Here is a 14,826-nt window from a genome sequence, read left to right on the forward strand (position 1 = left end):
ATCTCTACTGGATTGCATAATACTGCCAATAATATTTCACCAAACCCATTAAAATCTCACTAAAGCAACTGTAAATTGATCACTGTGGAGCTTTTCTCCCCGGGCCTCTGCTGAAAAGGGATTTATATCCAGTTGGACTAGCCTGGTAAACAAATGTAAAATAAATAAATAAATAGTAACAAAATAAATATCGGTCCGAGTTCCATTCGATATGGGGCCAACCCCATTACAGCTTGGATGGCATTCCCGCTCTCTACTTCAAACCTTAGTAATAGCATTATTAATAATAAACCTGCTATAACCCCTACATTCAAACATAGAACAAGTTGTAGAAGTCTCATCTTGAAGTTCTATAGAATCATTAGATAACCTACTAATCCGCACCATTTCCCCAGAAGGCAAGGCTTCAATAGTGGTGGGGGATGACAGCTTGAAGTGCTCAAATATTGGGTACTCCCATTAACTTCCTATGTACTTTGGTATGTAATCCATCCAATCCAGAGAGATCCAATTCTGCATCCAAAAAAGAAACCATTTTACCTTTTTGTATACCATCAAATGTCAAGTTAAATCTATTAGACTGTATAGTCTCTAAAAATACATCCACACTATCTTCTCCATCACACAAAAAAAAATCAAATCAATAAAACAGCCATAATACTTAACATATTGAGTATAGAATAAAGACCTATAAATATATTCATGTTCAAATAACCCCATGCTGAGACTGGCATATGAGGGAGCAAATGCTGTCCCCATAGCCGTACCTCGTCTTTGTTGGTAAGTTTCATCATTAAACTCAAAAAAAATTGTTACTAAGACAAAAAGACAACAGTTCTACAATATATTCTGTGGCAGGAGATTCATCCAGAAAAAAACTAACCGCTTCAATACCAAAAGCATGAGTAATATTAGTATAAAGGATCTTAACATCCAAAGTAATAAAATACATATTCATGTTAAGCTGCACATTTTTTAATTTTACTGAGAAAATCAAAAGCATCTTTGATGTATGAGGGTAACAACTTAACCTTTGGTAATAACAGTTGATGCAATAAACATCCAATATTATAAGAAAACTATTTTCTACCAGATACTATGGGGCATCCAGGTGGGTTAAATACATTTTTGTGTATTTTTGGCAAGCAATAAAAACAGGCAATATCAACACCCTCAACATTAAATTTCTTTTTTGCATCATCTTTTGAGATGCAACCCAATCTGATACCCTTACCAATCATATCTAAATATTAATAGCTGACTCAGACAGAAAAAGGTACTTTCTGATAAACATTCACAAGCTACTAGAGCATACCACTCTTCTTTAGTCAAGTTACACACATTATTATTAGGGCTCTTCAGAAATGTATGATTTCCACAACCCCAGAATGGGGCTCAACATCAACAAACTTTTCAGAATGGAACGAACTCTCGATATGGGGGGGGGGTGCAGAATAGAAAATACCAACGTGAAGGACAGTCTACTGGATACTGGCAGCAGCAACCCCAACTGTTTCCACAGCACAAAAGGGATAAATGGTAACTGCAATACATATATTGTCAACCTGTCTGGGTATTTACTCAGTGACTGTGAAAAGTCCGTTTTAGAATGTGGATTAAATTTCATTCCTACTGTAATACCATGTTTACATAAAATCAAGTGTGACATTTTCAGGTTTGTTAGACAACTGCAACTTAAAGTGATGTTTAATGGCAAGGCAGTATCTGTAGATAGTGATTTAGATGAAATAGATTCTGTTTCAGATGACAGTTTTTATTCATGTGTATCACATGAAATACCAACGCTTATTATTTGTTTGATACTAGTATGATTTCTGCAAAAAGCAGGTTTGTCCCTATTTTAATAATGAGGAAGTGTTAACAGTTTTATAAAATGTTAAACTTTTCGGTAGAACAGGGAGTTCATAAATTTCTGAAGAGCCCTAATAATAATGTGTGTAACTTGACTAAAGAAGAGTGGTATGCTCTAGTAGCTTTGAGTAATAACAAAGGCCTTATCTTTAAACCTTCTGACAAGGGTCAACACGCTTGTTATTATGGATTTAATCCAGTATGTGGATATGTGTTATGAGCACCTTAACGATGTGAATGTTTATCAGAAAGTACCTTTTTCAGTCTGAGTCAGCTATTAATGAATATTTAGATATGATTGGTAAGGGTGTCAAGATTTGTTACATCTCAAATGATGATGCAAAACAGAAATTTAATGTTGAGGGTGTTGATATTGCCTGTTTTTATTGCTTGCCAAAAACACACAAAAGTTTATTTAACCCACCTGTACTCCCTATAGTATCTGGTAGGAAATACTTTTCTTGTAAAATTGGATGTTTATTGCATCAATTTTTATTACCAAAGGTTAAGTTGTTACCCGCATACATTAAAGATGTTTTTGATTTTCTCAGTAAAATTAAAAATGTACAGCTTAACATAAATATGTATTTTATTACTTTGGATGTTAAGAGCCTTTATACTAATATTACTCATGCTTCTGGTATTGGAGCTGTTTTTTTCTGGGTGAATCTCCTGCAACAGAATATATTGTAGAACTGTTGTCTTTTTGTCTTAGTAACAATTTTTTTGAATTTAATGATGAAACTTACCAACAAAGACGAGGTACGGCTATGGGGGCAGCATTTGCTCCCTCATATGCCAATCTCAGCATGGGGTTATTTGAACATGAGTATATTTATAGGTCTTTATTAGGTCTTTATTCTATACTCAACATTTTAAGTATTATGCCCATTTTATTGATGACTTGATTTTTGTGTGTGATGGGGGAGAAGATATGGTGGATGAATTTATAGAGACTATACAGTCTAATAGATTTAACTTCACATTTAATGGTATACAAAAATGTAAAATAGTTTCTTTTTCGGATATCTCTGGATTGAATGGATTACATACCAAAGTACATAGGAAGTTAATGGGAGTATCCAATATTTGAACGCTTCAAGCTGTCATTCCCCCCACACTATTGAAGTCTTGCCTTCTGGGGAAACGGTGCGGATTAGTAGGTAATGTAATGATTCTATAGAACTTCAAGATGAGACTTCTAGAACTTGTTCTATGTTTGAATGTAGGGGTTATAGCAGGTTTATTATTAATAGAGCTATTACTGAGGTTTGAAGTAGAGAGAGGGAATGTCATCCAAGCTGTAATGGGGTTGGGCCCAATATTGAATGGAACTCGGACTGATATTTACTTTACTATTTACAGTTGCTTTAGTGAGATTTTAATGGGTTTGGTGAAATATTACTGGGTGTACATGCAATCCAGTAGAGATTCCCATTCATGGTTACCCGAGAGGTTAAAATTCTCTTTTAAGGTAGGAAAAAGTTAAAAAAAATCTCTTTTAAGGTAGGAAAAAGTTTAAAAAAAATCTTAGTTAAAGGAAAGTTTGTCATGCCTCCTGTTAGTTTATATAACATTAGGTTGAACCCTGGTACTTATGTTTGTGGTAAGTGTAAGGCATGTAAACATTGTTAGCAGTTTTGGAAATATTAATGGACACAGACTTACAGTTGAGGGCTTTTTTTTATGTGATACTGCTGGTATAACTTATGCCCTTAAATGTCCATGTGATAAGTTTTATATTGACCAGTCTAAAAGGGCTTTTAAAATCAGATTTTTAGAACATACAAGAGATACAGAGAATTTTAAAGATACAAGTTCTGTGGCAGTTCATTTTCACCAAGTACATCAGATCTCAATGGTGAGTTTACAAGGGACTATTTTAGAAAAAGTTGAGAAAATTGAACATGCTTCTACTGATATATGTTTTAGGGAAAGATTTTTATATAAAGAAGCTATTTATATTCTTAAATTTGATACTTTAATACCAAAGGGTATGAATTCTGAACTCAATTGGAGATTTCTCCTTTAATTAGAATGTGATTTTTTTATTGGCATTTGTATTGAGTAATTGGATGCAGTATTTATACTGGGTATTTTATTTGATGTGTATTCTCCTTGAAGGCACTGCAGCCAAGATGTCAGAGTGTGAAAAAAAAGTTATGTCTTGCCATAATGTTCCATCTGAGTTGTTGATCTTCTTCCAGTCATCACTGATGGGTACGGTTCCGAGCCCTCGGAACGGAGTCGGCCTTATACCCAGTTTGCGTGCACCAAAAACTCTCGAGCTAAACTGCTACCCACAATGCCCTTCAGTCAGTTACCTCAGATCGAGTTTGCATGCAACATATAGAAGAAATAAGTCAGAGGCCATCTCAGCGCAGAAACCCTAAGACACCACAAAGACCCAGAAGATCCACCAGGAACCTTTGGAGGGGGTCGGAGGGAGGGTGTGATGACTGGAAGAAGATCAACAACTCAGCTGGAATGTTATGGTAAGACATAACTTCTTTATCTGAAGTTGTTAATCTTCTTCCTATTCATCATTGATGGGACCGAGTCCCCTGCTACTTGGAGTACCTGGGTGGCCCTTATGAAGAACATTCCTGAGAACCAAAGGCCAGTCTTCCCCTGGAGATCAGATCCAATTTGTAATGCTTGACAAAGGTATGAGGCTTAGCCCAAATGGCAGCTGCACAAATGTCATCCATGGAGGCCCTAGAGTGGAAGGCAACCGATGCTGCACTAGCCCTAGTTGAGTGAGCTTTGATTTGGCCAGGCTTAGATCCATCCGTAAGTAAATATGAGAAGGCAAAAGTGTAAGAAACTTCTCTGTGTGGAAGATTTTCAGTCCATATATTTCTAGTTAATCCCTGTATATTAATCAGATCAGACAATAGTAGTAGAAGTAGTGAACTTAAACTCGTCTCAAGTCAAAACAAAACAAAAAATAGAAAATATATAATTGTACAGCATTACTAAGTATTCAAAAGTAATCCAAGCAAGGCAGGCAGTCTGTTTCCAGTCGAAAATCCTTTATTAAGTACACAGACAAGCGATCCAAGTAAAACAAAAAGAGTAATAATTTCCTCACAAGCTTTCTAAATATATATAACATACTTTTTATCAGGCATGGGAGTGGTGTTATTGGTACACATGTTAAATTCACATCCCTTCCCCCATCAGTGTGACATTCGAGCTGGTCCTGCCCTACTTCGTAGCTGTCATAATAATATATAACCCTTATGTACTTTAAATAAAATTTCTAATGATGTGGTACCTCTTATTTAACCAGATTATTAAGTCGGTGATTTTATCCAAGACAATATACTACATGGCTGGAAATATATCAAAAATATATATAAATATATACATATACATTTTGCATGTAAAAATCAATTTCTACTTTCATAACCTATTATTAACAAAGATTGCTTTCGTCCTAGATTTCTTCTTCAGGTCTGTGTACAAGAACCCTAAAAACAATCTATAAAAATATATATAATTGTATAGTTAGTATTGTTATTACAGATCATTTTGAATAAAGTGGAAAAAAGAACCAGAAAAAAATAAAAAAAAAAATATATGTATGATGATGGAAACAAAATATACACTTAAATTACAACTGATTTAAAATGGTATTTACAACCAGTTGGTAGAATAAAATAAAATAAAATACAATTAGTCATGTAAACAATGTGGCAATTTTCTAAGTTCCAGTGCACTTTTAATTGAACAGTAGTAGTTTAGTCCAGGCTTCCTAAAAGAGTTCGGCTTTGCCACAAGTTCATGTTTCTCCAGAATATTCAGGATGTCTCCTTCAAGACACCCATGTCTATGCGATCCAGGATCTGGAACTTAAAACCTGTGTGTCTTTTATGAAGAGAAAGGTGTTTGGCTAGTGCATTATTTTTACATCCAGAGCGGATTTCTGACAGATGACATGAAATCCTACGCTTGAGTTTATTTACAGTCTTGCCCACATAGAATGCATCACATTCATTGCACTGTGCCCTATAAATTATAAATAAGGTGGTTCCTGGAGTGCTTGTCCATCTTGATATGGTAATACGCATCCCGGAGATCTAATGAGCACATCCACACACCCTCCTGCAGAAAGGGAAGGATGGATTGAATCGTGACCATGCGGAACTTGGTCTGAGCTACCGATTTGTTTAGTTGGCTGAGATCCAGAATGGGCCTCCAGTCCCCTGTCTTCTTTAGCACCAAAAAGAATCTTGAGTAGAAACCTGATCTGCACTGGTCTGGGGGGGGGGGGGGGCCTGTTGGATGGCTCGTTTTTGACATAGCTTTCATATTTCGGAAGATGCCTCCTTCCTTTGACTGGGTGGGCACATCGGGAAGTGATTTTGGAGGTCTTGGATAAGATATTAGGGGAATGTGGTAGCCTCTGGTAATGATTCTCTGCACCCACTGATCATTTGTAATATAGAGCCAGGCATCTTGGTGCATAGAAAAAGATGCCCTGACTGCTTCCAGAGGAAAGCAATCTGGCAGCACTTCAGGAGCACTGGTACGGTCTATGTGAGAAGGAATCTCTGGAGCCCTAGTTCCGGGGACCCCTTCTACCCCGAAAGGGGCGTCTTCAATTATTGGTACCCGTTCTGCCTCTGGGGGAGTCCTCACTAGGTGCGTCATGGAAAAGACCTTGAGACTTCTTGTGCCACATCTTCCCACTCCTCTGGTTCCTGGAGAAGGAACGCTGAGGTTTGGAAAAGCATAGGCTCACGGCAGACAATGTTTTCCCATCTTGCTCACACCTGGCTAATGTACCCTTGACCTTAGCACCGAACAGAGCTGATGGTTCGATAGGGGCATTTAAAAAGGTAGACTTGGAGGACTCCGCAAGGTCACAAATGCGCATCCAGGTGTGGCGCCTCATGACTACTCCTGCACCCGCAGCTCTAGCTACTCCTTCGGTTGCGTGGGACAGCAACCTCATGGACGAACTGGATATTGACTTTAGGGTGGCAAGTTGGGAAGCAACTTTATCACGTGCTCCATCCGAAACTTGGCCCGCGAGTGTCCCGGAGAGATCAGAGAAGATCTCTCTGGAGCCTAGTAAAATGTGCCAAAAAGTTCAGAGACCTGACTGCAAAGGTCGCGGACGCAAAAACTCGCTTCCCTAACCTGTTCACTGCCTGGGACTCTCTCTGTTGGGCGGGTGGACAGCAGGACTCTCTTCCGCAAGGTCCTTTTTCGTGACTGCCGCCACCACCATAGTGCCCACTGGCAAACCTCTAGATCAGTGGGGTTGATCCTCTAGAGGGGAGAGTACCTTGTCTGATCTCCTGAGGATGGCCTCACCAGTGTCTGGGTACTTCCACACCCGCTGCACGAGGAGTTTAACCAACTCATCGGCATCGGCAGGGGGAGACCGTGGGGATCCTTCCCCATCATCGTAGTCCGTATCTTCCATTAGGGACTCCTCTGAGGAGTCCATATGTTTCCTGCTGCATGTCCGTTTCCGAGGGAGTTCTTCGGTAGGAGTATCGAAGAAGACACAGAAAGGGAAATACCCTGGACAGGAGTTTCCTGGGCCTTGTGCTCTTGGAGTCCTGGGGTGGGTGGCCCTTGATAGCGGTGGCTCAGAAGGAACTGGAGGGATGACCGACGTAGGAAGCTTGCTAGAAGCAAGCACCCTCTCCATCACCCAGAAAGCGGGCCCGCCCGAAGAGGAGTGGGAGCCCGGAACGGAAGACAAAATCAAAACCGAAGTCACACCCCGCTCCACGCAGTCTGCCCACCAGGGACAGAGCCTCAAGCAAACTCGGGGGAGTGGGGTAGTCACCCTTGGACCCGAAGCCAGGACCAATAACACAGTCGGAACCGTGACCAGAACCGGAGGTTCCACCCCCCAGCATGAGATAGAGGAAGGGTGGGTTTCCGACGGAACTGCCACCCAAAGGGGCCTTGGGGCCTCAGACACCGTCGGCGCTGAGGGAGGGAGTCCTCCCGAAAACGTCGGGTATATGAACCTTGGAACCACAGGATCCAAGGGAGGAGAGTATGTAGGGGTAAGCCGGTGTAATAAACCCAAAGCCTGAAGTGGGATGGGGTCTAGGCAAATTTGAAATTCCCCTGGTGGTCAGCGCACCACATCCAATTCTGAAAAGCTCCTGGTGGATCTTACCAATGCCCCTTAGGGGCACTCAGGCCTGTCCAAAAAAGGGGTGCAGGCTTGTCCGGCAAACGGGTTCACAGATGAGTACTGGGTCTGTGGTGCATCACAGAACAGCACAGACTATTCCAGCTTAGAAACCGGCAACAAAGGGATGGCTGGAGCAGAGAACGGGCTCAGAGCCGAGGTCACAACAGGGGTGGAGGTCAAGAACGGCTTTGAAGTTGTTGTCGGAACTGACATCGGAACAGAGATGGGTGACTTCGGTGCAGAGACAGAGGCAGGCAATCTTATCAGAACTGAGGTAGTAGATGGCGCCATAGTCGTCGGGGCAGGTGCCGATGAGGTGACCTCGGTATGCTTCACTGGAGCCAAACTTGGAGCCGAGGTAGTCAGAACCAAGGAGGCAGTACGGTGCTCAGAGGAATACTTCTGGGCCTTGTGCTTATGGCTTTTACCCCTGTCACCAGCCAGTGAAGAGGGATCAAAGCGAGGGCATTTCTTGTCCACAGAAGGAGGGGGGGGGTGAGACCTCCGTTGCAGAAATAGCCTCCAAAAAGGTGAAGAAAGCAGGCCCTTCAGGATCAATTATGACGCTCATTCAGCGTCAACTGACTGAAGCTGGCACAAATATCACATGGAGGTTTTGCCGACAAATGCAAAACCCCCAAACAGTACACACACACATGAAGGTCGCTATTTGGAAGTTTACCACTGCAAGATCAGCAGTGTTTAAACCCCATAGTTCCCATTTTCTCAGACATAATAGTGAGCACTCACACAAAAAGAAAGAGTGAGTAAAGTGAAGAAAGTGAAGAAAGAGGAAATACCAACAATGGTAATGGAATACCACAAGGGTAGAAAGCCCAATACCAACAATGGTATGAAAGGGATACCTGTGGGTAGAGCTGAGTGTAGAAAGATACCAAAGAACTAGCAACTAACAAGAAAAAAATCCAGGAAAACTTGTAAATTTATAAAGATAAATCACTTAGCTGGAGAGCTCGGTGAAACTCTGCTATATGGCTGTGCGGCAAACGAGATCTGAGGTAACTGAGTGAAGGGCATTGTGGGTAGCAGCTTAGCTCGAGAGTTTTTGGGGCATGCAAGCTTGGTGCAAGGCCGACTCGGTTCCAAGGGCTCGGAACCAAACCCATCAGTGATGGATAGGAAGAAGATTAACAACTTCAGATTAAAGCTTTTTTGTCTTTTATTGGGTCACTGGTTTGTGGTTTTCATCTATATTTTTTTGTTTTAGAGTTGTGTACTATTACAATTCTCCCTTTGGTATGTACTGTACCAAACACCTGCAGCAACTTGGGAGACCTTAGAAATTTCAAAAAAATTCAGGGTCTCCAACACATGGCTTATATAGCCAGACTGAAGTTGCTGTCACTTTACTCAGTAGTATACAGACTACTTAGAGGTGACTTACAGGGCTATTTCTGACCCAAATCTTATGAAAATGCTGCACATCCATAAGTCAAATGGGAGTAGAGTCACCATTCCAAAAAACTCAATCTAGCCTGCAACATAAATAGGACCTGCTGGACAGACAGATACATCTCTCAGAGGTTGCCACTCCTCTGGAATAGGCTTCCAATCCATGTCAAGCAGAGCGCCTCGATGACCCTGGTTAAGTGCCACCTGGACAACTGGATGGAAAACTGTACATTTTTGCTGGGAATTGCCTCTGCTTCTCTCCTGGACGTGGACAGTCCTTCTAGAAAAATCTTGGGCATAGACGATATCTCTCATCAAGTATTATATTGGGATTTAACAACTAAGTTTGAAAAGACCCTTGGGTCAATAGCCTAGTAACATCCTATGAGCCTATGAACCCTTCACATTGTATTCTTTATTGTGAAAGAGACATCAGATGTTTTCATAAGATTCATGGGAATTTCAAAGCAACTGAGTTCCTTGACCATTTATAGGTTGTCAGTAACCACCCTTAGGCTGAACCCCCACTGCAATTTATTTGTCCGATGGTTAAGATTTATGTGAAGATACAAGAAATACAGGGGAAGTGGGTCTCTTTATCGCACTGAAGGCAAGGTATAGCTCTCTCCTCAAAAGGCTATAAAATACGTAATAAAGGAACAGTGATTCCATTCTCTCCTGCTAACTCACCTTTTTTAAATTTAATATCTCTTTAGGTAGAAACTTCTGGGGTCTTTCTAGTTGTCTGATATGTTTACTAAGGTACCGCCCTAAAGGGGCATTATACTCAATAATTGGCCTAATCAATGCTGACTATAAGGAAACATTCACATGATCTCTCAACCCATATGCGTGATATTCCCTTGGAAATTAGTTTTGCTGAGTAGAAGAATTTTCTGATTACTGTTGTCACATGATGATTAAAAAAAAGAGGGAATTATTAACTCATAATTGAAGGTCCCTAAAACATTATTTGTCTATGCTGTATACGGGGGAGGGGTTGCCTACACAATTTGACAGTATTACACTTTTTTGAATTTAATTAAAGCACATTTTCAGTACATCAGTGATTTATGCAAGTTCTTTATGACTGGTTTGGGTATTACAGAGGGATTTGACAATAACTCCCAGTTTGCAGTTATCTACAAACTTAGTTAACCAGAAGTCATTGTTTCTAGTCAAAAGATAAAAAGAGTAAATGCTGAAAAGAAGGGGTCCCAACACTGAACCCTAGGGACACCAGTGGTTTTCATGCTGTCATATGAGACACCTGCCACTCACACAGTATGTACACTGTTTTTTTTGACAGTTTGCTATCTATCCCTCCGACCACCTAGGGATATATTTCTTTTAATTTCTTAAGCTTACGTACAATGCTAACATAGGGTATGCTGTTAAATGCCTTGACCAATTCAATACATGCCATGCGACTAGCATGACCACTGTCAACAGCCTTTGTAACCCTCTCAAAGTTAAGCATATTCATTAGACATGATTTTCCCTTGACAAAGCCATTGCTGTGGGTTAGGTCCCATGAGATATATGGTATCAAGCTTTATAAGGTCTGCTGTAATGTATTCCAAAGCTTTGCAAATTAGACTTATTAGACTGGTGGGTCTATAATCCCAAGGCTGGTGGCACGGAATCCCTTGTGGAGTATCAGGACTACAGTGCCACACTTCAGGCACAAAAACTGTAGCTAAACGTAGGTTAAATGGTTTGAGCAACGGCTTTGCCAGGGCTTACTAAGTACTGTTTACTACACAACCATGTACAGCGTCAGGTAATACGAAAGTACTATTGGTTTTACAAAGTACCTTCAGTACATGTTCCTTTGTGATAACAGCAAGATTTAAGGAATTCAAGGATATGTGGACTTTGAAAAGAAATCTATGGGATGAAATTACCACTGAGTTTGTCAGTAGGTGTTCATTAAGGGCATATTTGTCACTGATAATCAGGCCACCTGGTATGTTGTCAGGGTCCATGAATGAAGTACTCTCTGTTCTTGAAAGGGCTAAGAGAACTTGCTCCATAGTAATTAAAGTGGATGGCTGGGATTGTGGAACCTGTGGGATAGCTTTAACTGTGGGTGGAGTAACATTTACATTAAATTTGTTAGCTAGGATATTGGCTATTTCCTTTAAATCAGAGAGTGTAGTTTTATTATGGACTAGCACCAAACACTATTGAGTGTTACTTCTTAACTTCCTGGCATAGTTAAAGAAAAATTTGCAGTTATTTTTGGTTTTACTGGCTATATTAAGTTCATAGTCTACTTTGAGCTTAACAGTTCCATTAAGTTCTTTGTTAGTTTGCTTAAGTTAGCTCTTAAAGTAGCTAGAATGAGACCTACTTTAAGCATTGTGCACTTTCTTTTGTAATACAGTTCATACAAGTATTTAACCAGACAGGGTTTGTTTTTAAACTTCTCAATGTATTTTCAGCAGATGGGGATTGCTTAATCAGTACAGCTATTTACGTGGGAGTAGAAGTCAAGAGGCCTATGTAGCAGCTTTAGCAATTGGATTCTTCAGAGGATTATTACAGCAGAATTTATTTAAGTCATCAAGTAACCCAAGAAGGTTTGCTTTTGAGAAGTCCCAAAACACAGAGCTATTTACAGGAGAAGTCCCACCCATTTTGCATGAAAAAGTCACTAAATTATGGTCTGATTTAACAAGACACGATGGTACACATGGAACTGTGCAAGAAGTGGTCATTATTTATGTGGAATATATCAACGATAGTGGGACCCTATTAGAATGGTTAGCTGTGAAAGAGGTAACATTTATAAGTTCATAGGTAGGTACTACGCTATCGGCCCTGGGGCCTATACAAGTCCAGCCAAAATGATACCCTGGCTTTTGCCACCCAAGAAAATTATTTTCCTGTGCTACTGGGTGAATTTCCCATTTCCCATCCAATCATCAAGATTTTTCTTGAAGAGTGCTAATGAGGAGCTTTGTTTGATATAGATAGGTACTTTATTCCAGAGTATGGGAAGTCTCTAGGACAGGAATCTATCCCTCCAGCATGTTCTGTTTATTTGGGTGACAAGGTTTAGGTCCCTAAAGAGTGTAGCTCGGAGGGATTGGGATTTCTTTAAGTGGAGCATGTCCAACAGCTCTGGGTTTGACATAGCTTTGTATGTTAGGCAGAGATCACCTCTGAGTAGGCGATATGCGATGGAGTAAAGCTGGCATTTTTTGAGACTGTCTGCGTAGGGCATCTGTTTGAGGCCAGTAATCCTTTTTGTGAAGTATTTCTGCAGCCTTTCCAGTTGGTGTAGATGTCTTGTGAGGTACATACCAAAAGGGGCATTGTACTCTAATGGGTCTAATGAGTGATGAGTAGAGGGGAACAATGACCTCTTTTTTTCTGGATGAGAAACCTTTTGTGATGAGGTGTGCCACGAAGAAGGATTTCCTGACTACTGTGGTGATGTGATTATCAAAGGAGAGACTACTGTCCACCTGTGTCCCAAGGTCTCATCACACTTTCGGTGTTAAGTATACTACCGCCTATGTTGTAGCTCATGGGTAAAGAGTTTTTACCAAAGGGAATGACAATGCACTTTTTGGCATTGAGCTTGAGGCCATGGCTTTGTCACCAGGCATCTGTCTCAGTGAGGCCCTTTTGTAGGATGTCCACATCGTTAGGAGTTTTGATTATGGCTCCTAGTTTGCAGTCATCTGCAAACTTGTTAATAAAGACCTGTGTTAGCCTGTACTTCAGAGAAGTAGATACCAAACAGGAGAGGACCCAGGACTGTACCCTGTGGTACTCTACTTGTCACTGGTCTGAAGTCGGACTTGGAGTCTATTACTTTCACAGTGTGGGTTCTGTCAGTGAGCCAGCTGGCAACCAATCTTGTGACATAGGGATTTATACCTAGTTTAGTGAGTTTATCTATAATTCCAGAGTGGGGGATGGTGTTGAAAGTCTTGGCAAGATCTAGATAGGCTGTGTGAACCACCTTACCCTTGTCTACGGCTTTGGTGACTGCTTCAAAGAAGTCTATCAGGTTTAGGAGACATGATCTGCCTTTTACAAACCCGAACTGGGTGGGATCCAGAGTTTGGAGATTACCAATGTCTTTGTTTATAAGTTCCATGAGGATATGTTCCATGGCCTTGTAGACCAGGCTCGTCAGGCTAATGGGGTGGTAGTTCCCGGGGTCCGTGGTGGCTCCCCCCTTGTGGAGTCGGATAACCGTTGTTTTGGGCCATTCAGCAAGCACAAAGCCTGAGGTGAGGCTATGACTGAACATGGTACTTAGGTGGGGTGCCAGTTTGTTCTGTAGTTCGTGTAGAACACAGCCTGGGATGTTGTTTGGTCCCATGGATGCTGTGTTTTTGGCTTTGGAGAGTGCGGTTTTTACTTGTGCAGCCATGATTACAGGAACTTTGCATTCTTCCAGTATAGACATGGGCTCTTTAGGGGTGAGAGGGGGGTAAAGTTAGCACTGAACCTATCTGCCAGGATGTTGGCAATATCACAGACGATTGAAGTCTGCGAATAGTTGTATACATTTAAATGTATACATATAATGTCAAGGAAGCACTAGGCATGCCAATCAATGGCAGTGCAGGTCAGACAAGTAAAATTAAATAAATTAGTGCACGGAGCACAATGATTACTTTCTGATATCCAGAAGATGACAAACCAAGTGCTACTAAAGCGCAAGACCCTATCTTAACAAATGTTAAGCACCCCCCTGCTTTACTTTTTATGGCCAGGTCTCATAAAAGGCAGTCAAATCTGCCTGCACTGACCAGCAAACAGTGACAGAATTAAATACAAAAAACAAAACAAAAAAACAATTGTTTCTTGCCAGCTCTCTGCGTCAGTACCATGTCCCTGATTTCCCCTCATACACTAAAAAGTTTTAAGAATAACAGGATTTGTTTTTTTTTTCTGCATTTTCCAAAGGATATGTAGTCAAATTTAAATGTATAAACTATTCGAAGACTTCAATCATCAGTGATTTGTCAGAAAAACAGATTTTATGAGGAACAGACCAAACATAGGAAAACATGTGGACATTCTGATAAAGTCTAGACAGTTGAGAGGCATGGAAGGGGGGTATAAACATAAGAGGCTGAGTTACACTATCTTTCTGACAGTGCTCATGGAAGGGGGGTATAAACATAAGAGGCTGAGTTACACTATCTTTCTGACAGTGCTCATGGAAGGGGAGTATAAACATAAGAGGCTGAGTTGCACTCTTTCTGACAGTGCTCATGGAAGGGGAGTATAAACATAAGAGGCTGAGTTGCACTTTCTGACAATGCTCATGGAAGGGGAGTATAAACATAAGAGGCTGAGTTACACTTTCTGACAGTGCTCATGGAAGACACGAGTAT

General features: G+C 40.8%; 1 protein-coding gene across 1 annotated transcript in view; it reads right to left on the reverse strand.

Moving 5' to 3' along the window:
• Positions 1–14,826, reverse strand: part of SP2 (Sp2 transcription factor) — an 870,724-nt gene that overhangs the window by 209,078 nt on the left and 646,820 nt on the right. The gene's annotated exons all lie outside the window — the stretch shown is intronic.

The sequence above is a fragment of the Protopterus annectens genome, chromosome 13.part0 (genome assembly GCF_019279795.1).
Source record: "Protopterus annectens isolate FY-2018-M chromosome 13.part0, PAN1.0, whole genome shotgun sequence".
In the NCBI taxonomy this organism is placed as follows: Eukaryota; Metazoa; Chordata; order Ceratodontiformes; family Protopteridae; genus Protopterus; species Protopterus annectens.